This window comes from Phyllobates terribilis, unplaced genomic scaffold, assembly GCF_046119375.1.
Source record: "Phyllobates terribilis strain yellow unplaced genomic scaffold, ASM4611937v1 Scaffold_11__3_contigs__length_659146591, whole genome shotgun sequence".
NCBI classification, from domain to species: Eukaryota; Metazoa; Chordata; class Amphibia; order Anura; family Dendrobatidae; genus Phyllobates; species Phyllobates terribilis.
The window spans coordinates 606,706,957-606,729,762 of NW_027362771.1; the positions used below are offsets into that span (position 1 = coordinate 606,706,957).

General features: G+C 43.2%; 1 non-coding gene across 1 annotated transcript; it reads right to left on the reverse strand.

The window, feature by feature from the left end:
- Positions 1 to 21,973: 21,973 nt before the first annotated feature.
- TRNAL-UAG (transfer RNA leucine (anticodon UAG)) lies at positions 21,974 to 22,055 on the reverse strand. Its single transcript has one exon. It is a non-coding gene; the product is annotated as a tRNA-Leu (tRNA).
- Between the last annotated feature and the right edge of the window lie 751 nt (positions 22,056 to 22,806).

A 22,806-nucleotide genomic window follows, 5' to 3' on the forward strand; every position in this document is an offset into this window, starting at 1 on the left:
AATTATATTCAGTTTGCAACCTGATGGAGGTCTTTATAGATGGATTAATAGAACAAGTCCCACACACAGTTACAAACCCAATATTTTTTCAGAGGTATATGCAGAAAAAAAATATATTCAGTTTGCAACCTGATGGAGGTCAGTATAGATGGATTAATAGAGAAAGTCCCACACACTTCTAGAAGGCCAAATATTTTTTCAGAGCTAGATGCAGACAAAAAATTATTTTTAATTTGCAACCTGATGGAGGTCAGTATAGGTGGACTAATAGAACAAGTCCCACACACTGCTAGAAGGCCAAATATTTTTTCAGAGCTAGATGCAGAAAAAAATTATATTCAGTTTGCAACCTGATGGAGGTCAGTATAGATGGACTAATAGAACAAGTCTCACACACAGCTAGAAGCCCAAATATTTTTTCAGAGGTAGATGCAGAAAAAAATTATATTCAGTTTGCAACCTGATGGAGGTCTGTATAGATGGATTAATAGAACAAGTCCCACACACAGCTACAAGCCCAATATTTTTTCAGAGGTAGATGCAGAAAAAAATATATTCAGTTTGCAACCTGATGGAGGTCAGTATAGATGGACTAATAGAGAAAGTCCCACACACTGCTAGAAGGCCAAATATTTTTTCAGAGCTAGATGCAGACAAAAAATTATTTTGAATTTGCAACCTGATGGAGGTCAGTATAGGTGGACTAATAGAACAAGTCCCACACACTGCTAGAAGGCCAAATATTTTTTCAGAGCTAGATGCAGAAAAAAATTATATTCAGTTTGCAACCTGATGGAGGTCAGTATAGATGGACTAATAGAACAAGTCCCACACACAGCTAGAAGCCCAAATATTTTTTCAGAGGTAGATGCAGAAAAAAATTATATTCAGTTTGCAACCTGATGGAGGTCTGTATAGATGGATTAATAGAACAAGTCCCAAACACAGCTAGAAGCCCAATATTTTTTCAGAGGTAGATGCAGAAAAAAAATATATTCAGTTTGCAACCTGATGGATGTCAGTATAGATGGACTAATAGAGATAGTCCCACACACTGCTAGAAGGCCAAATATTTTTTCAGAGCTAGATGCAGACAAAATATTTTTTTTAATTTGCAACCTGATGGAGGTCAGTATAGATGGACTAATAGAGAAAGTCCCACACACTGCTAGAAGGACAAATATTTTTTCACAGCTAGATGCAGATAAAAATTATTTGTAATTTGCAACCTGATGGAGGTTAGTATAGATGGACTAATAGAGAAAGTCCCACACACTGCTAGAAGGCCAAATATTTTTTCAGAGCTAGATGCAGAAAAAAATTATATTCAGTTTGCAACCTGATGGAGGTCAGTATATATGGACTAATAGAACAAGTCCCACACACAGCTAGAAGCCCAAATATTTTTTCAGAGGTAGATGCAGATAAAAATTATTTTTAATTTGCAACCTGATGGAGGTCAGTATAGATGGACTAATAGAGAAAGTCCCACACACTGCTAGAAGGCCAAATATTTTTTCAGAGCTAGATGCAGAAAAAAATTATATTCAATTTGCAACCTGATGGAGGTCAGTATAGATGGACTAATAGAATGATGCTATGCCCAAAAGATTTTACTTCACTAGGTGCAGTAAAAAAATTGGTATTCTATACACAGGTGGTATATCTTGCAACACAGATAGGCTACTCCACTGACTAACACACTCTGCAATAGGCCAAAAAGGATTAGCTTTTCTAGATTCAGCCAAATGCTGTGAAAAAAACTTGCACAGCACTGGCACAGACCTGCCAGGCAAAAACTGATAGGAACTGATGTAACCTAGTCCTGAAAAGGACTTCAATTACAATTAGTCTTTACTCCCACAATCTATCTATTTAAGAGCACAGACCTGCCTGATAAAAGTCGTAGGAAATGCTGTAACCTAGTCCTTAAAAGGACTGCAATCACAACTATTCCCTACTCCCAAGCTATCTGTAGATTTGTGCGAAAATTGGCTTGAAATTAACAAGGTATAGCGCACACAGCAACAGCGGTGCCGTCTAACACGTAGCTGCAGCAGTGAGAAAATGGTGGCGACGGGGAAAATGGCTTGGTCTTATAGGGCAAGGACATGTGACATACACTGCCAATGACACATGCCCTTGCTTGTGTGAAAAAAAGCACTTCGCTGCTGATAGGCTGACAGATTGCACCTCCCCACTGTAAAGACGGGAAAGTGAAAAAAAAATGGAGATCTTCATTATTTGTGCAGAGATCCATCCCCTGCCCCTCCCCCCACCCCTCTGTACACTCAAACTGCGTATTAACATTAATTTTCATCATTACTGAGAAAAAAATCCAGTTATGATTTTGGTGCACGAACAGTTATCGAACATAACCTCGAACAGCCGAATTTTTCTCAAATCGTTCGTGTTTGCCGAACGGCTCGAAGACCGCCCAAAACAGCTCAAATTTGAGATTGGCGAACAGTTCGAGTCGAACAACGCTCATCTCTATTTTAAAAGTTCAGACTTCTCAACATCATTATTGACCACTTTACCATTTTCATCCTTTAAAAATCCTATAGCATCTTTGGCTTTTCTTTAACTTTTGACTTACTTCCAAAATCCTTTCTAATTGCTTTTGGTCTCTCTTGCAAGCCTCACTTCATTACTGGCTTTAGCTCTTCTAACGCTAGCCCAGCTTTCCCTGCTGACAGCATTATATTCTTCTTTAGATATGAACCCTTCTTTCCATTTGATATTCATTTCTTTGTTCCTTTTTAGCAAGCTTTTAAGTTCAGTATTCAGCCATCCTGGTCTCCATAAATGCTTTCCATTCTTCCTTCTTTTTCGGGAATTTTACTGATTGTGCAGTGAGAATTTAATTTAGCAAAATCTCCCATCCTTCCCGTACATTTCTTTCCTTTAGAACATCCTACCTTTCCTTCCTTTTTACTGAGTCCATTAAAAACTGCCTTTCTACAGTCCAATCTTAAAATCTCAGTTTTCGCAGGTTTTCCACATTTGTAGTTCAAAAGTATAGTATAGAATTACCGCTGCCTCCTAAATTCTCAATCCCCTTTACTTCCTCAACTGTTACCTAATTTTTGGTAAAAATTAGATCCAAATAAATAAAGTCAACGGTGGGATTTGAACCCACGCCTCTAGAGAGTTTGTAGCCTTAATTCAGCACCTGAGACCGCTTATCCACGCTACCTCTTATGTATTTTCAAACTTTTTTAAATTAGAAATTTGCTAATGATATAAGTGGCAGAAAACATTGTATATCTAATTAGACAAAAATACAAATGTTATTATGCAACAGCAACGTAGTTATCAGGGATTTGTTTGTACATTGACTCTGGGGCACCATTTTACAAAACATATGACTTGTATCCAGATATTTAACGAATCAATCCTCTGTTGGCTCATCCGCTAATTTTTAGATATCACTGAATTAGGTGGTATAGCTTACTTGCTATGATCTCCCACATACAGGACACTCAAACATGAAGGATTCCTACACCCCTGCCTGTACGTAACAGATCATCAGAAGCAGCAGTAAGGAAGAAATTATTCAGCAGTGCAGAGCAGTGTAGCTATGAATCCATCACTAGGGTGACTTACTGGAAAGCAGCAGAAGCAGCATGGCTCTGTTTATGTTTGCTAATCACTCTGCTCATCCTGTATTGATATCCCTAAAAAGACAGCAGGGATATGAGCTAGCAATTAGACTTCTTCTGACCAAGATTGATTTTGGAAAATTTTGAGAATGGTTGATCATTGATTGAACTGACATGGATGTAACTTAGATGGTAAATTATGTAATTAATTCTGATGCCTAAAGCCAACATGACCACTCATATGCAGTATTCATATGTATGACTTGCTCACATATTACTTTTCTTCAACAGCACAGTGAAGATCACTTGATGTTACATTTGCTTTCTTAGAGAACACAGAAGAAAAATAGGAATTTAAAAGTTCAGTCTTCTCAACATCATTATTGACCACTTTACCCTTTTCATCCTTTAAAAATCCTATAGCATCTTTGGCTTTTCTTTAAATTTTGAATTATTTTCAAAATCCTTTCTTATTGCTTTTGGTCTCTCTTACAAGCCTCAATTCATTACTGGCTTTAGCTCTTCTAACGCTAGCCCAGATTTCCCTGCAGACAGCATTATATTCTTCTTTAGATATGAACCCTTATTTCCATTTGATATTCATTTCTTTGTTCCTTTTTAGCAAGCTTTTAAGTTCAGTATTCAGCCATCCTGGTCTCCATAAATGCTTTCCATTCTTCCTTCTTTTCGGATTGTTACTGATTGTGCAGTGAGAATTTAATTTAGCAAAATCTCCCATCCTTCCTGGACATTTATTTCCATTAGAACATCCTACCTTTCCTTCCTTTTTACTGAGTCCATTAAAAACTGCCTTTCTACAGTCCAATCTTAAAATCTCAGTTTTCGCAGGTTTTCCACCTTTTGTAGTTCAAAATTATAGGATAGAAATACCGCTGCCTCCTAAATTCTCAATCCCCTTTACTTCCTTAACTGTTTCCTAATTTTTGGTAAAAATTAGATCTAAATAAATAATGGCAGCGGTGGGATTTGAACCCACGCCTCCAGAGAGACTAGAGCCTAAATACAGTGCCTTAGACCGCTCAGCCACGCTACCTAATTTAGATGATCAAACTTATTTAAATCAGAAATTTGCTTATGATATAAGTGGAAGAAAACATTGTATATCTAATTAGACAAAAATACAAATCATATTATGCATGAGCAACGTAGTTATCAGGGATTTGTTTGTACATTGACTCTGGGGCACCATTTTACAAAACATATGACTTGTATCCAGATACTTAACTAATCTTTCCTCTGTTGGCTCATCTGCTAATTTTTAGATCTCACTGAATTAGGTGGTATAGATTACTTGCTATGATCTTCCATATACAGGACACTCAAATATGAAGGATTCCTACACCGCTGCCTGTACGTAACAGATAATCAGAAGCAGCAGCAAGGAAGACATTATACAGCAGTGCACAGCAATGTAGCTATGAGTTCATCACTAGGGTGACTTACTGGAAAGCAGCAGAAGCAGCATGGCTCTGTTTATATTTGCTAATCACTCTGCTCATCCTGTATTGATAACCCTAAAAAGGCAGCAGGAATAATTGCTAGCAATTAGACTTCTTTTGACCAAGATTGATTTTGGCAAATTTTGAGAATGGTTGATCATTGATTGAACTGACATGGATGTAACATAGATGGTAAATGATGAAATTAATTCTGAAGCCTAAAGCCAACATGACCACTCATATGCAGTATTCATACGTATGACTTGCTCACATTTTCCTTTTCTTCTACAGCACAGTGAAGATCACTTGATGTTACATTTGCTTTCTTAGAGAACACAGAAGCAAAACAGGAATTTAAAAGTTCAGTCTTCTCAACATCATTATTGACCACTTTACCCTTTTCATCCTTTAAAAATCCTATAGCATCTTTGGCTTTTCTTTAACTTTTGACTTACTTCCTAAATCCTTTCTTATTGCTTTTGGTCTCTCTTGGAAGTCTCACTTCATTACTGGCTTTAGCTCTTCTAACGCTAGCCCAGCTTTCCCTGCAGACAGCATTATATTCTTCTTTAGATATGAACCCTTCTTTCCATTTGATAATAATTTCTTTGTTCCTTTTTAGCAAGCTTTTAAGTTCAGTATTCAGCCATCCTGGTCTCCATAAATGCTTTCCATTCTTCCTTCTTTTCGGGGTTGTTACTGATTGTGCTTTGAGAATTTAATTTAGCAAAATCTTCCATCCTTCCAGGACATTTCTTTCCTTTAGAACATCCTACCTTTCCTTCCTTTTTACTGAGTACATTAAAAACTGCCTTTCTACAGTCCAATCTTAAAATCTCAGTTTTCGCAGGTTTTCCTCCTTTTGTAGTTCAAAATTATAGGATAGCATGATCGCTGCCTCCTAAGTTCTCAAACCCCTTTACTTCCTCAACCGTTTCCTAATTTTTGGTAAAAATTAGATCCAAACAAATAATGGCAGCAGTGGGATTTGAACCCATGCCTCCAGAGAGACTTGAGCCTAAATTCAGCACCTTAGACTGCTCGGCCACGCTACCTCTTACAGATGTTCAAAATTATTTATATGAGAAGTTTGCTTTTGATGTAAGTGTCAGAAAATATTTTATATCCAATAAGACAAAATGACAAATGTTATTATGCAACAGCAACGTAATTATCAGGGATTTGTTTGTACATTGACTCTGGGGCACCATTTTACAAAACATATGACTTGTATCCAGATATTTAACTAATCTTTCCTCTGTTGGCTCATCCGCTAATTTTTAGATATCACTAAATTAGGTGGTATAGATTACTTGCTATGATCTCCCATATACAGGACACTCAAACATGAAGGATTCCTACACCCCTGCCAGTACGTGACAGATAATCAGAAGCAGCAGCAAGGAAGACATTATACAGCAGTGCAGAGCAGTGTAGCTATGAATCCATCACTAGGGTGACTTACTGGATAGCAGCAGAAGCAGTATGGCTCTGTTTATATTAGCTAAACACTCTGCTCATCCTGTATTGATAACCCTAAAAAGGCAGCAGGGATATGAGCTAGCAGTTAGACTTCTTTTGACCAAGATCTATTTTGGAAAATTTTGAGAATGGTTGATCATTGATTGAACTGACAAGGATGTAACATAGATGGTAAACTATGTAATTAATTCTGATGCCTAAAGCCGACATGACCACTCATATGCAGTGTTCATACGTATGACTTGTTCACATGTTCCTTTTCTTCTACAGCACAGTGAAGATCACTTGATGTTACATTTGCTTTCTTAGAGACCGCATAAGCCAAATAGGAATTTAAAAGTTCTGTCTTCTCAACATCATTAAGATAGATAAGATAAGATAAGATTTACTTTATTTATCCCGGAGGAAATTGCGGTATCACAGCAGCAGAACACAGATCTCGAACATGACATATATGATAACATAACATTTGGAATGCTTTAGACATTGCTTTTCAGACATTTGTTAAACACCCCCATAGCTGTTGGAACAAACGATCTCCTGTATTTTTCCTTTTTACACCTTAGTTGTATTAGGCGATTGCTGAATGTGCTCTTCTGTTTCGCAAACAGTTCATAAAGCGGGTGTGTGTTGTTGCCCATTATAGCTCTGCACTTCTTCTTAATTCTATCCTCTACCACCTCTTCAAAAGTCCCAAGCTGTAGGCCCACCGTCGCGCTAGCCTTCTTTATAAGTTTGTTGAGCTTGTTGGCGTCAGCAACACGCACACTGTTACCCCAGCAAATTATTGCCGCAAAGGTGGCACTAGCCACAATGGATTGGTAGAACGCCTCAAGCATTTTGCCACACACATTAAAAGACCTTAACTTCCTTAGGAAGTACAATCTACTCATCCCCTTCTTGTAGACCTTCTCCATGTGGCACTTCCAGCCTAGCTTGCTATCCAGGTAAACCCCCAAATATTTGAAACTGTCCACCATCTCCACATCCTAACCGTCAATGGTAACAGGTAGGCATACCTTCTTGCACCTTCCATAGCTCATCACCAACTCCCTGGTTTTCTTAACATTTAGTTCTAGATGGTTAGCCTGGCACCATACTACAAAGTCCGCAACCACCCTTTTATATTCCTCTTCATCCTGGTCCTTCCCAATACCGCCAACTATCACAGAGTCATCCGAGTACTTCTGGAGGTGACAACGGTCTGATTTATACTGAAAGTCAGCTGTGTACAATGTAAAGAGGAATGGCGACAGCACTGTTCCCTGCGGGGCTCCGACACTGCTCAGTACACTATCTGATGTAGCCGTCCCCCACCGAACAAACTGTGGCCTATCCGACAGGTAGTCAATTATCCAATTCACAAGTCCCTCATCCACCGCCATTTTAATCAACTTTCCACGCAGTAAGAGTGGCTGTAATGTGTTGAACGCACTAGAGAAATCAAAGAACAAAGCACGCACTGTGGTTCCATCATTGTCCAAAAAGGAATGTACTGTTTGTAGCAGAGACGCTACAGCATCGTCCACCCCCAGTCCCTGCCAGTACGCAAACTGAAGAGCATCAGTATGTGCCATCACCCTCGGACACAAGTGAGCAAGTACTATTCTCTCCAAGGACTTCATCGCATGCGATGTTAAGGCCACCGGTCTATAGTCCCCCGGGGAAGCCGGGAAAGTAGTCTTGGGAACCGGCACCAGGCAGGAAGTCTTCCATAGCACTGGTACTCTCTTTGATTGTAAGCTCTGGTTAAAGAGATGCTGGAAGACAGTACACAACTCATTTGCACACACTCTGAGGACACGTGGACTGAGACCGTTAGGCCCTGCTGCTTTGCCAATGGCCAGCTTACTAAACTGGTCCCTCACGTCATTTTTGGAGACCGAGAAATGATCTTTTTCACCCCCTGTTAATTTAGCTAGTTGTTCCCCGGCCTCCTCCCCCTTCCCTGCTGCTACCGCACCTTTATTGCTGAATCTATTGAAGAACTCATCCATTTCATTAGCCATTCTAAGTCCACCACCTCCCTGCTCCAACCTTGCCTTAAACCCAGTCACTAGCTTCATTCCAGCCCACACCTCTCTGGAGCTTTTTTGTGCAAATTGATTTTCTAATTTAACTCTGAATTAGTGTTGAGCCACCCCCGTAGTGTTCGAGTTCGGTTCGGTTCGTCGAACACCCGTGTGTTCGCCGAACTGTTCGTCGAACTGTTCGTCGAACACCTTCGAACACCGTTAAAACCAATGGCAGGCAAACAAAAACACATAGAAACACATAGAAAACACCTTCAAAAGTGTCCAAAAGCTGACAAACTGCTCAGAAGACACAACTAACACATGGAAAAGTGACAAGTACATATAGTCATGCGAAAAGAAAAGAGGTGGAGGAGTAAAAGGAGGGGGAGACACAGATATAGGCATGTCATGCCCTTCTAAAATCCAAAAAGTGAGAAGCCGACACATTCAGTCCGCTCCTGCCCGTGCCACCTCCGCGTCGCCGGGTTTGTGCCAGAGCCGCGGTGAACCCTGACGGCCAGCCCCCCTCTCCCAATACTGGTGCCTGTCCGCTGGTGGGTCGAGCGAGCCCCCCTGTGATGGAGGCAGCTCTAAGCTTTTTAATTTAAATTGTCTCTCTAATTTGAATGAATACACTTTAAATCCATTTACAAGGATATATTGGAGGGCAAGTCTCATGCCAGCAGCCGCGTAATTCCAGCTCCAGTAGCGTCCACTAAAGCTGCTGCAGTTAAAAGCTTTTATAAGGATCGAGCTCGGCTGTCCACCGCAAGGCATCCTACTGCCAGTCCCAGCCCCTATGCCTTCTGGTGCCTCCTGATGCTCTTCACTGAGTATCCCGTGGTCCCGAAGCATTTCCTTTGAAAAAATTAAGTGTCCGAACTACAGGTGGTGTAGCTTGCTTAACAGCCGGGATAATCCGCTGACTAGCAGACACTGCTACTAGGCACAAAGTATTTCCTGGGCTAGATGCAGTTAAAAATTTGTAATTAGATACTCTCGTTGGATGCTGAGAAAGCATTCCATAGAGTCTCCTGGCACGCCATATATGATTCTCTTAAAAAGCTTGGGGTAGGGGTCTAGGGGACGCTTTTATAGCCAAAATCATGGCCCTGTATCGCAATACGTCACCTAGGCTGAAGATAAATGGAACTGTAGCACCCTGAGGGCTCGGTTTCTACAGAGGTATTGCACCTCACCCAGAGGTGTGATATCTCACTCTCAGGTAAGGATGTAGTGTGGATCAGGACCCGACACCTGCATGCATTACACCACATTGCCGTGGGGCAGGGCGACCAATATGCCCCTGAGATGGGCACGACAGTCCCTGTCCCTGGCTGGAGTGGGGTGTGGGAACACTGAGGAAGGGGAACCCTGTAGTGCAGGAGCAGGGAGGAAGCAGTTCCTGGGTGCATTGAGAAGGGAGTATAAAAGGTGGGCACCATCTTAGTTCAGTGCAGAGAAGTCTGAGCAGAAGTGGCAGGGAGCAGGGGCTCTGCATGAGCTCTGCTCCGGAGGCGGGCCTAGTAACAGAGGCCCAGGCCTGGAAGAGGGAGAAGGAAGGAAGAGGAGCGGAGAAGGCTCCAGGAACGAGGACCGAAGGGATCCCAGGGGTGCGGACGGGCGAGTCGCCACCGCACGCCCGAATCAACCTGCGTGGAGGGGTCAGGCCAAAGGGGGAGACCGATCCCCGAAACTAGTGGAGGCAGGAAACGACCCTCAGCTAGAAACAGGAGGCTGTGACATTTTATGTGGCGCAGCCCCTCGCTACACCCGCTAGGAAGGCACCACATAGGGTCAGGGAAACTGGCGCCAAGTTTACCAAGAGGAGCCCCGAGGCATCCGGACAGAAGGGTTGGTAAGAAAGGCCAGGCAAAGGACACACAAAGGGGGTCCTGTGAAGCGCTCCAAAGTTATCTGGGAGTTGTCTGAGCCCCTCACCTGGTGAGCACAGTACGACGTGGGCAGCCGTTACCTGCAGACGTGGTCTGGATAATAAGAACTGTGAGTAAAGGCCCTGGACTGCATCACTGACTCCGTGTCGTTACTGCTGCTGCCCTGCACCATCACCCCCATCCTCCGCATACACTGCCCTGAGGCTATACTCCTCCCGTGGGGAGTTATGCTACGCTCTGCTGCACCCACAACACCAGCCTCAGCGGTCTGCCCTGGAGCGGCGGTTCACTCTGACCGCAATCCACGGGTGGCGTAGTCGGACATTTAAACATCAAAACCACATAAATAGTTCCGCCACTGGTTTGACCGCCCTGAGCCATGGAACCGGGTCGCCGCCACGGAGACTACAACCACCAGCATCCACCAAAAAGGGTCCGGCTCCAGGTGTCCCAAGGCCCAGGGGGTGCATCAGAACATTTTCATCATCTTTCACAATCACCAATGGGACAAGGCAGGGATGTTCTCTGTCCCCTCTCTTATACATCCTAGTGACGGAGCACCTGCTCTCATCAATTCGCCTTAACCCCAATATTAGGTGGATTGAGGTGGGAGGCACCGAGTACAAGTGCTCTCTATTTGCTGATGATGTCCTAGTATATATCACTCAATCACATATATCCATACATGCTGTATGGCTGAAATAGATCACTTTGTTACATGGTCAAATTTTAAAATCAATGCAGCGAAGTCTGAGGCCCTCGATGTCTCCCTCCACAAATCCATATAGGATTCCATCCAGTCCAACTTTCCCTTTGCCTGGCCCTCACAGGGTATCAAATAATTAGGAATTCCTATTGATAGAGACCTCTCCCATCTATGTTATCTTAATTTTGGGCCCTTTATTGAAAAACTCCATACAGACCACGGTTGGCAAGTTAGAACTGTAAGATTCACTACGTGAACCACTGGTGTTTTGTGGAAAAGCACATGTACACTGTGTTCCAAATAATTATGCAAAAAGTGTTTAGGAGTGATAAGGGAAGAATTTGTTTGTTTGTCAGTTAAACTCATTGATGGTGATGTGTGTCAGGGCTCTTTATATCACTGTAAGCAATTGCAGACACCTGTGCTAATTAGTTTGGCAGGTGTGTCCAATGAAAGGCAAGACTACTTAAGAAGGCTGTCTCACATTATTAAGCAGCCTACATTTTCTGCCAAAATGGGAAAGAAAAAGGATGTGTTGGCTGCTGAGAAGCAACAAATTGTGGAGTGTTTAGGTTAAGGCATGACTACAATCAACATTGTGCGATGATCAGGATGAAGTGTCTTGGCAATCAAGAAGTATGTAGCTGATTCACAGTACACACGTGTGCGTGCTGATAAGGGCAAATTGAGGACTCTTTCCTACAGGCAATTACGTCAGGTTGAAAGAGCAGCGGCAAAAAAGCCTTGTCATAGCAGCAGACAAGTTTTTGAAGCTGCTGGTGCCTCCAACGTCCCCCGAACAACAAGATGCAGGGTCCTTCAGAGGTTTGCAGCTGTGCATACGCCATCCTGTCGACCTCCTCTATCCACTTCACACAAGCAGAAACGGCTCCAGTGGGCCAAACATTACATGAAGACTGATTTCAAAACTGTTTTGTTCATGGATGAGTGCCGTGCAGCGCTCGATGGTCCAGATGGATGGAGTGGAGGACGGCTGGTTGATGGACACCCCACGCAAACACGGCTACAGCGCCAACAAGGAGGAGGTGGAGTAATGTTTTGGGCTGAAATCATGGGGAGAGAGATTGTCGGCCCCTTTAGTATCCCTGAAGGCGCTAAAGATGAACTCCATAATGTATGTGGATTTTCTCAAACAGCACTTCCTGCCATGGTTCAAGAAGAACCGTGTATTTCACAGCAAGATCATTTTTTTGCATGATAAGGCACCATCTCATGCTGCACATAAAACATCTGCATCTCTGGCTGATATGGGCATAAAAGCGGACAAACTTATGGTGTGACCCCCATGCTCCCCTGACCTCTACCCCAATCAGAACCTTTGGAGCATCATTAAAAGGAGTGTCCATGATGGCGGGAGGCAGTTCACATCTAAGCAACAGCTCTGGGAGGGTATTCTGTCCTCATGCAAAACAATTGAAGCAGAAACCATCCAAAACCTGACAAATTCAATGGACGAGAGAGTTCAGAAGCTCCTTTCGAACAAGGGGTCCTATGTGAAAATGTAACATCACCTAGAATAAAGTTTTGAGTTGAAAACTGTTTGATTTCAGTTTCTAACAACCTGCTAATGCTTATAATTTCAAAAATGACCATTTTTTTGGTCTTTATTAAAATGAAAAGGTTGATCGAAAAGTTTTGGGGATCTAAGAGTGTGGCAACCCAGTAGTCATGATTACTTCGAATTCTGACAATATGAGGTTCATGCTGCAGGTAGTGCAGCAAGAAGGCACTTATGTGTCTTGCGCATCTCGCAGCGCCAAAATTATTTTCCGGGCTAGATGCAGCTAAAAATTATTATTAATTGTAAATCTGGTGAAGCTTTAGTATAGATGGCCTAATAGGATCAGTGCTGCACACTGCTACAAAGCCCAAATTATTTTCCAGTCAAGATACAGATAAACATGATTAGTAATTTTAAATCTGGTGTAGCTTATTATAGATGGCCTAATAGAATCAGTGCTGCACACTGCTACAAAGCCCAAATTATTTTCCAGCCAAGATACAGATAAACATGATTAGTAATTTGAAAGCTTAAAACGGTTGGTAGGGTGATTTTAACCAATCATCAAGCTTTTACTCTCCCCAGGATGACACAGGGGTAGAAAAGTCGTTTCGGATCCATGATTTGTTCATCTTTATGAACGTGAGTCTGTCTACATTATCAGTGGAGAGCCGCGTGCGCTTATCTGTCAGCACACCACCAGCAGCGCTGAACACACGTTCAACCAGAACGCTGGCTGCGGGGCATGACAAGATCTCCAAGGCGTAAGTGGCTAGCTCCGGCCATTTATCCAGATTGGAAGCCCAAAAAGAGCAAGGGTCCAGTGACACAGTCATGGCTTCAATGTTTACTTGGAGATACTCCTGTACCATCGTCTCTAGGCGTTGACTATGTGTCAGACTTCTTGTCTCCTGTGGCCTTGCAAAGGATGGGCTAAAAAAGTGGTGAAATGATTCCGCAAAATTGATGTTACCAGCAGATACTGTGGTTCTGTTACGGTTTGAGTGCTGAACACTTGACGGTCCCACGGTTGGCAAGTTGGAACTGTGAGATTCACTACGTGCACCACTGGTATTTTGTGGAAAAGCACATGTAAGATTCTGCAACAGTCTCTGCTGATACTCCTGCATGGGTGCATCCCTTTCTATGGCAGGAATAATTTCTGCAAATTTACTTTTGTACCGGGGATCTAACAGTGTGGCAACCCAGTAGTCAGGATTATTTCTAATTCTCACAATTCGAGGGTCATGTTGCAGGTAGTGCAGCAAGAAGGCACTCATGTGTGTTGCGCATCCAGGAGCACCAAGTCCCTGTTGTGTTGGTGGCGAGGTAACAATCATGCTTCCTTCCTCTGTCCTCTCCCCCCAACCTCGCACAACAGAAATGTGATCAAGGTCTCCCTCATCTGATGAGTCTTCCATCAGTTCGTCCTCCACTTCTTCCTGGGCTCCTGCACCTTCCTCACTAGTTTGGCTGCTACCATGCGCCCTGGTAAAACCATCTCCCCCACCCTCACATGCCTGCCGCCTTGGTGCTGCCGACCGTCTGGACCTTGCAGATGTTAGCCCTTCCGCATACAACTCCTCCTCCTCTACTTCCTCCACCTCCTCTTGTGCCACCACCTGACTCCGAATTCTGCTTAACATGTGCTCCAGCATGTAAATCACCGGAATAGTCATGCTGATAATGGCATCGTCAGCACTAAACATCTTCGTCGCCATTTCAAAACTGTGCAGAAGGGTGCATAGGTCCCTGATCAGAGACCACTCCTCCAGCGTGATTTGCCCCACCTCTGGATCTCGTTGGCCCAGGCTATACGTCAGAACGTATTGCACCAGGGCTTGTCGGTGCTGCCACAGTCGCTGCAACATGTGCAGAGTTGAATTCCACCGGGTAGGCACATCGCATTTTAGCCGGTGAAGTGGCAGGCCCAAAGACTTCTATAGAGATGTAAGTCGCTGAGCTGCAGGATGCGAACGGCGGAAGTGAGCACACAGCGACCGTGCCCTCTGCACAAGGCCATCTAGTCTGGGATAGTGGGCTAAAAATTGCTGGACAACCAGGTTCAACACGTGAGCCATACAAGGCACGTGTGTGACATTGCCCCGGCGAAGGGCCGCACCCAGGTTTGCAGCATTGTCGCACACGGCCTTCCCTGGTTTCAGGTCCAGTGGAGACAACCATTCATGAAATTGGTTCTCCAGAGCTGACCACAACTCCCCAGCTGTGTGACTCACATTTCCCAGACATTTCAATGTAAAAACCGCCTGATGACGTTGAGCCCTACTGCCAGCATAGTAAGGAGGTGTGCAGGTTCCCTTCTGCGCAGTTAGAAAGCTTGTGACACGACCAGACAGGCTTTGGGTGCAGGTGGAAGCCCGAGAGGAGGTTGAGGAGGCAGAAGCAGTGGAGGAACTTTGACATAAAGAGGATTGACGCACAACTCGTGGGGACGGCAAGACTTGGACAGCAGCCCCTTGTCCTGCTGTCACCATAGTTACCCAGTGCCCAGTCAGCGACATGTAACGCCCCTGTCCATGCCTACTCGTCCAAGTGTCTGTGGTGAAATGCACCCTGTCACACACAGAGTTTCTCAAAGAAGCGGTGATGTTGTGTGCGACATGCTGGTGGAGCGCAGGCACACCTTTCTTTGAGAAGTAGTGCTGACTGGGCATCTGGTACTGGGGCACTGCGATGGACATAAGGTCTCGAAAATGCTCTGTGTCCACCAGGCGGAAAGGCAGCATTTCTGTAGCCAAGAGCTTGCAGATGGTGAAATTCAACCTCTTAGCTTTCTCATGGCTAGGAGGAAATGGTCTTTTACTTGTCCACATCTGAGGGACCGAGGGCTGGCTATTGTGCTTAGACGGGGTTGATAAGGGTGTCCCCGGCAAACTGACGGTCTGTGAGGAAGACGCAGGCAGACATGTTAGGTTGCCTTGATCCAAAGGTGGTGCTATCGATGTCGGACAGCGCTCAACACCAGCTGGTATTACCACCTCCAAAGAAAATGTTGACCTGCCAATCACACTGGCTGTTGCGGGTAAAGAGGTGGCAGGTCTGCGCCCCAAAACAGGTGTGACTGCTGTCCCCCCAGTCACAGAGGATGAAGAGGCGGCGGATTCACAAGATATGGCAGACGGCGGTTGGCCCGGCCGGCTAGGCCGCATTGTAGCACACTGAGCTTCCCACTGCAACTTATGCTTCATGTCCATGTGCCGGTTCATGCATGAAGTACTCAAACTATGTATTTTTTGGCCTCTACTTAGCTTTTGCTGACAAATGTTACAGATAACACGAGTTGGGTCATCTTTATCGATCTGAAAAAATGCCCAGGCTATGCAAGGCTTAGCACCCATGCGACCTGAAGAGCCACCACGACTTGTGGTGAGAGGCAGAGTTGTGTTTGAGGATGCAGTTGTTGACGTGCTTCCAGTACTACGTCTCTGTCCAGGAAGGCGCAACCTGACCTCGTCGTCACTAGCATCTTCCTCCACCTCCTCTGCTGACCTCATCTCTTGGCTGACTGTGGGTTGACAGTAAGTGGGATCTCCAACCTCATCATCATCACCCTGTGCGTTATCACACCCGTCGTCCTCAGAGCCAACCTGTTCCTGCCCTGACAAAAAACTAAAGTTGTCGCTCCAATCAGGTATTTGAGTCTTATCATCGTCTTCCTCATTGTCTCCACCAACAGGAGTTACAGTTTGGGAATGAGGGTCTACATTATGGTCAGAACCTTCTGCGTCTGGTCCTGGATCCGACTCATAAAGATTCTGGGCATCAGTGCAGATCATTTCCTCGTCTGGATTCACAGAAGCGCTGGAGTCGACCTCTGATTCCCAGGCTATAGTATGAGTAAACAGCTCTGCAGACTCAACCATCTGTTCTACCTCATACTCAGATGGGCAGCTGGAGATTTGGCCGCTGTGAGGAAGCAAGTGCGATTAGGGTGACACCTTTGAGGACTGGAGTATTTGTGAATTTGAAGTTGATGTGGAGGAGAGCCCACATAAAGGAGCACTTGATATCCGTTGAAGCACCTGCTGTTTTTGTGCCTCATCTGGAATTTGTAGCGATTGGCGTGGCCGTAAGAAAGGGATCTTATCACATTGTCCGCTAAAAGAAGTAGACATTTTAGTTTGGCTGGAAGATGGTCTTTCTTCTGCAGATGTTACTGTTGCTTTAACACCTACCCCACGGACACAACCTTTTTTCCCCTTCCCAACACGCCTATTCCCCTTTCCACCAGCAGCAGGCCTTTTTCCACTCATTTTGGTGGTTAACTAATTCACAACTCTGGAGTTGTTTGCACAAAAAAACAATGGATAGGAACCGAGCAGAGCTGAGTGGCCAAACTGTGGTATTAGGCCAAAACCATTGGCTGGGTTAGATGCAGAAAAAAATTATATTCAATTTGCAACCTGATGGAGGTCAGTATAGATGGACTAATAGAACAAGTCCCACACACAGCTAGAAGCCCAAATATTTTTTCAGAGGTAGATGCAGAAAAATTTTTTATTCAGTTTGCAACCTGATGGAGGTCTGTATAGATGGATTAATAGAACAAGTCCCACACACAGCTACAAGCCCAATATTTTTTCAGAGGTAGATGCAGAAAAAAAATATATTCAGTTTGCAACCTGATGGAGGTCAGTATAGATGGAATAATAGAGAAAGTCCCACACACTGCTAGAAGGCCAAATATTTTTTCAGAGCTAGATGCGGACAAAAAATTATTTTGAATTTGCAACCTGATGGAGGTCAGTATAGATGGACTAATAGAACAAGTCCCACACACTGCTAGAAGGCCAAATATTTTTTCAGAGCTAGATGCAGAAAAAAATTATATTCAGTTTGCAACCTGATGGAGGTCTTTATAGATGGATTAATAGAACAAGTCCCACACACAGCTAGAAGCCCAAATATTTTTTCAGAGGTAGATGCAGATAAAAATTATTTTTAATTTGCAACCTGATGGAGGTCAGTATAGATGGACTAATAGAGAAAGTCCCACACACTGCTAGAAGGCCAAATATTTTTTCAGAGCTAGATGCAGATAAAAATTGTTTTTAATTTTCAACCTGATGGAGGTCAGTATAGATGGACTAATAGAGAAAGTCCCACACACTGCTAGAAGCCCAAATATTTTTTCAGAGCTAGATGCAGATAAAAATTATATTCAATTTGCAACCTGATGGAGGTCAGTATAGATGGACTAATAGAACAAGTCCCACACACAGCTAGAAGCCCAAATATTTTTTCAGAGGTACTGTAGATGCAGATAAAAATTATTTTTAATTAGCAACCTGATGGAGGTCAGTATAGATGGACTAATACAACAAGTCCCACACACAGCTAGAAGCCCAATATTTTTTCAGAGGTAGATGCAGAAAAAAATATATTCAGTTTGCAACCTGATGGAGGTCAGTATAGTTGGAGTAATAGAACAAGTCCCACACACAGCTAGAAGCCCAAATATTTTTTCAGAGGTAGATGCAGATAAAAATTATTTTTAATTTGCAACCTGATGGAGGTCAGTATAGATGGACTAATAGAGAAAGTCCCACACACTGCTAGAAGCCCAATATTTTTTCAGAGGTAGATGCAGAAAAAAATATATTCAGTTTGCAACCTGATGGAGGTCTGTATAGATGGATTAATAGAACAAGTCCCACACACAGCTAGAAGCCCAATATTTTTTCAGATTTAGATGCAGAAAAAAATATATTCAGTTTGCAACCTGATCGAGGTCAGTATAGATGGACTAATACAACAAGTCCCACACACAGCTAGAAGCCCAATATTTTTTCAGAGGTAGATGCAGAAAAAAATATATTCAGTTTGCAACCTGCTGGAGGTCTGTATAGATGGATTAATAGAACAAGTCCCACACACAGCTAGAAGCTAAATATTTTTTCAGAGGTAGATGCAGAAAAAAATATATTCAGTTTGCAACCTGATGGAGGTCAGTATAGATGGACTAATACAACACGTCCCACACACAGCTAGAAGCCCAATATTTTTTCAGAGCTAGATGCAGAAAAAAATTATATTCAATTTGCAACCTGATGGAGGTCAGTATAGATCGACTAATAGAATGATGCTATGCCCAAAAGATTTTACTTCACTAGGTGCAGTAAAAAAATTGGTATTCAATACACAGGTGGTATATCTTGCAACACAGATAGGCTACTCCACTGACTAACACACTCTGCAAAAGGCCAAAAAGGATTAGCTTTGCTAGATTCAGCCAAATGCTGTGAAAAAAACTTGCACAGCACTGGCACAGACCTGCCTGGCAAAAACTGATAGGAACTGATGTAACCTAGTCCTGAAAAGGACTCCAATTACAATTAGTCTTTACTCCCACAATCTATCTATTTAAGAGCACAGACCTGCCTGATAAAAGTCGTAGGAAATGCTGTAACCTAGTCCTTAAAAGGTCTGCAATCACAACTATTCCCTACTCCCAAGCTATCTGTAGATTTGTGCGAAAATTGGCTTGAAATTAACAAGGTATAGCGCACACAGCAACAGCGGTGCCGTCTAACACGCAGCTGCAGCAGTGAGAAAATGGTGGCGACGGAGAAAATGGCTTGGTCTTATAGGTCAAGGACATGTGACATACACTGCCAATGACACATGCCCTTGCTTGTGTGAAAAAAAGCACTTCGCTCCGTGTGTGCGCTGCTGATAGGCTGACAGATTGCACCTCCCCACTGTAAATGCGGGAAAGAGAAAAAAAAAATGGAGATCTTCATTGTTCCTGCAGAGATCCATCCCCTTCCCCTCCCCCCACCCCTCTGTACACTCAAACTGCGTATTAACATTAATTTTCATCATTACTGAGAAAAAATCCAGTTATGATTTTGGTGCACGAACAGTTATCGAACATAACCTCGAACAGCCGAATTTTTCTCAAATTGTTCGTGTTCGCCGAACGGCTCGAACACCGCCCAAAACAGCTCGAATTTGAGATTGGCGAACAGTTCGAGTAGAACAACGCTCATCTCTACTCTGAATGCCTCACGGGCAATCTTAATTTTCCCCTTTAGGTCTCGCTGTATAATTTTCAATGCCTCCTTGTCCTTCCTTTTAAAAGCCAGTGTTTTCATGTTTAGTAAATGTTTCAACTCTTTTGTAATCCATGGCTTATTGTTTGCATAACACCGAATCTCTTGAACAGGTACTACTATGTCCATACAGAAGTTGATGTAATCAGTAACTCTGCCAGTAATCTCATTAACATCACAATTCTCTTTCATGGTACATAACACCTCCCAGTCTGTACAATCAAAGCAGTCTTGTAACGCCTCCTCTGCTGCTGGACACCACTTCCTTATCTTTTTAATTGTCACTGGTTGTTTGCGGACGTCTGGTTGGTAAGCAGGAGACAATAGTATGAGGTTGTGGTCAGATTTCCCCAGGGGGGGTAATGCAGCCGATGAATAAGCATTCTTAACATTAGCAAAGAGGAGATCCAGTGTGTTGTTGTCCCGTGTAGGACATTTGACATATTGATAGAACTTTGGTATTGCAGATGAGATCTTTACTCAATTGAAATCCCCAGAAATTACAGTTAGAGAGTTTGGGTGTTTAGTCTGAAGCCGGGACATCACCCCTGACAACACATCCCCAGCAGCCTCTGGGTTCGCACATGGTGGTATATACATCACAACTACAATAACAAGAGTGAATTCTCTAGGCAGATAGTAAGGCCTGAGGCCCACTGCTAACAGTTCAAAATTTGGACAGCAATGTTTCTCCTTAACAGTTACATGCCCCTGATTGCACCATCTGTTGTTAATGTTGAGTATCACTCCTCCACCTTTTTTCTTGCCGCATCTAACTCTCTCTCTATCAGCCCGAACCATTTGAAACCCTGGTACCGAGACACATGAATCTGGGACCTCCTCATGCAGCCAGATTTCTGTAAAACATATGAGACTGCATTCCCTAAACTCCTTCTGGGTCTTACTCAGAGCCAGCAGTTCATCCGACTTATTTCCCAGCGATCGTACGTTACCCATGATAATGGATGGGACCACTGGTTTAAACCTTCTCCTCCAGGACTTGATCTTCTTGCCTGCTCTGCAGCCTCTGAAAGGTCTCCTTATTTCCCGTGGAACGTTCAGTATTGCCACTGCTGGAGAAGACTTTATCCTGCGCAGTTTCAGAAGACGATCCCTAGAATACACTGCTCGTTTAGCAACAGACCTAGGGTCCACCATCCCGTCATTGTTTCCACCCGTCACACCAGTCCTCTCCATGGCAAATCGTATGCAGTGACCTCCACCGCTCACATATGGCTGTATCCCTGTCACAGGCTGTGGGTAGCAGCATGCATCCTTCAGTAGCATTAGCTGAGATGGTCCGTATTGCGTGCCCCAGAGTGTCTGTACCTGCAGGAGACTTGTAAGTGGTGGAAGAAGATCCAGGTGCAGATCTCGTGCTGTGTGCCCAGCAGCAGTTGATAGTGTGGGAAGTGTTGTATCTTCCATCCCCAATAGACGAGTATACAGGAACGTTGCAATCCAGAGAAGGTAATAAAATAAAATAACTGTAACAAAACTGTAACTGAAATAAAGTAGAAGCTTCTGCTGCTGCAATGGGCTGCCAGTAGTCCGGCGCCATATTGTCTCCACAATCTAGCAGAGAGGCAGACAGGCATGTCCACACCCTCCGGAGTCAGAAAGTGACCACTTTACCCTTTTCATCCTTTAAAAATCCTATAGCATCTTAGGCTTTTCTTTAACTTTTGATTTACTTCCAAAATCGTTTCTTATTGCTTTTGGTCTCTCTTGCAAGCCTAACTTCATTACAGGCTTTAGCTCTTCTAACGCTAGCCCAGTTTTCCCTGCAGACAGCATTATATACTTCATTAGATATGAACACTTCTTTCCATTTGATATTCATTTCTTTGTTCCTTTTTAGCAAGCTTATAAGTTCAGTATTCAGCCATCCTGTTCTCCATAAATGCTTTCCATTCTTCCTTCTTTTCGGTATTGTTACTGATTGTGCTTTGAGAATTTAATTTAGCAAAATCTCCCATCCTTCCTGGACATTTGATTCCTTTAGAACATCCTACCTTTCCTTCCTTTTTACTGAGTACATTAAAAACTGCCTTTCTACAGTCCAATGTTAAAATCTCAGTTTTCGCAGGTTTTCCTCCTTTTGTAGTTCAAAATTATAGGATTGCATGATTGCTGCCTCCTAAGTTCTCAATCCCCTTTACTTCCTCATCCATTTCCTAATTTTTGGTAAAAAATAGATCCAAATAAATAATAGCAGCGGTGGGATTTGAACCCACATCTCCAGAGAAACTGGAGCCTAAATCCAGCGCCTTAGACTGCTCGGCCACGCTACCTCACACGTATTCTCAATCTTATTTAAATCAGAAATTTGGTAATGATATAAGTTGCAGAAAACATTGTATATCTAATTATACAAAAATACAAATGTTATTATGCATGAGCAACGTAGTTATCAGGGATTTGTTTGTACATTGACTATGGGGCACCATTTTACAAAACATTTGACTTGTATCCAGATATTTAAGTAATCTTTCCTCTGTTAGCTCATCCACAAATTTTTAGATATCACTGAATTAGGTGGTATAGATTACTTGCTATGATCTCACATATACAGGACACTCAAACATGAAGGATTCCTACACCCCTCCTGTACGTAACAGATAATCAGAAGCAGCAGCAAGGAAGACATTATACAGCAGTGCAGAGCAGTGTAGCTATAAATCCATGACTAGGGTGACTTACTGGAAAGCAGCAGAACCAGCATGGCTCTGTTTATATTTGCTAATCACTCTGCTCATCCTGTATTGATAACCCTAAAAAGGCAGCAGGGATATGAGCTAGCAGTTAGACTTCTTTTGACCAAGATTGATTTTGGCAAATTTTGAGAATGGTTGATCATTGATTGAACTGACATGGATGTAACATAGATGGTAAACTATGTAATTAATTCTGATGCCTAAAGCCAACATGACCACTCATATGCAGTATTCATACGTATGACTTGCTCACATGTTCTTTTTCTTCTGCAGCACAGTGAAGATCACTAGATGTTACATTTGCCTTCTTAGAGAACACAGAAGCAAA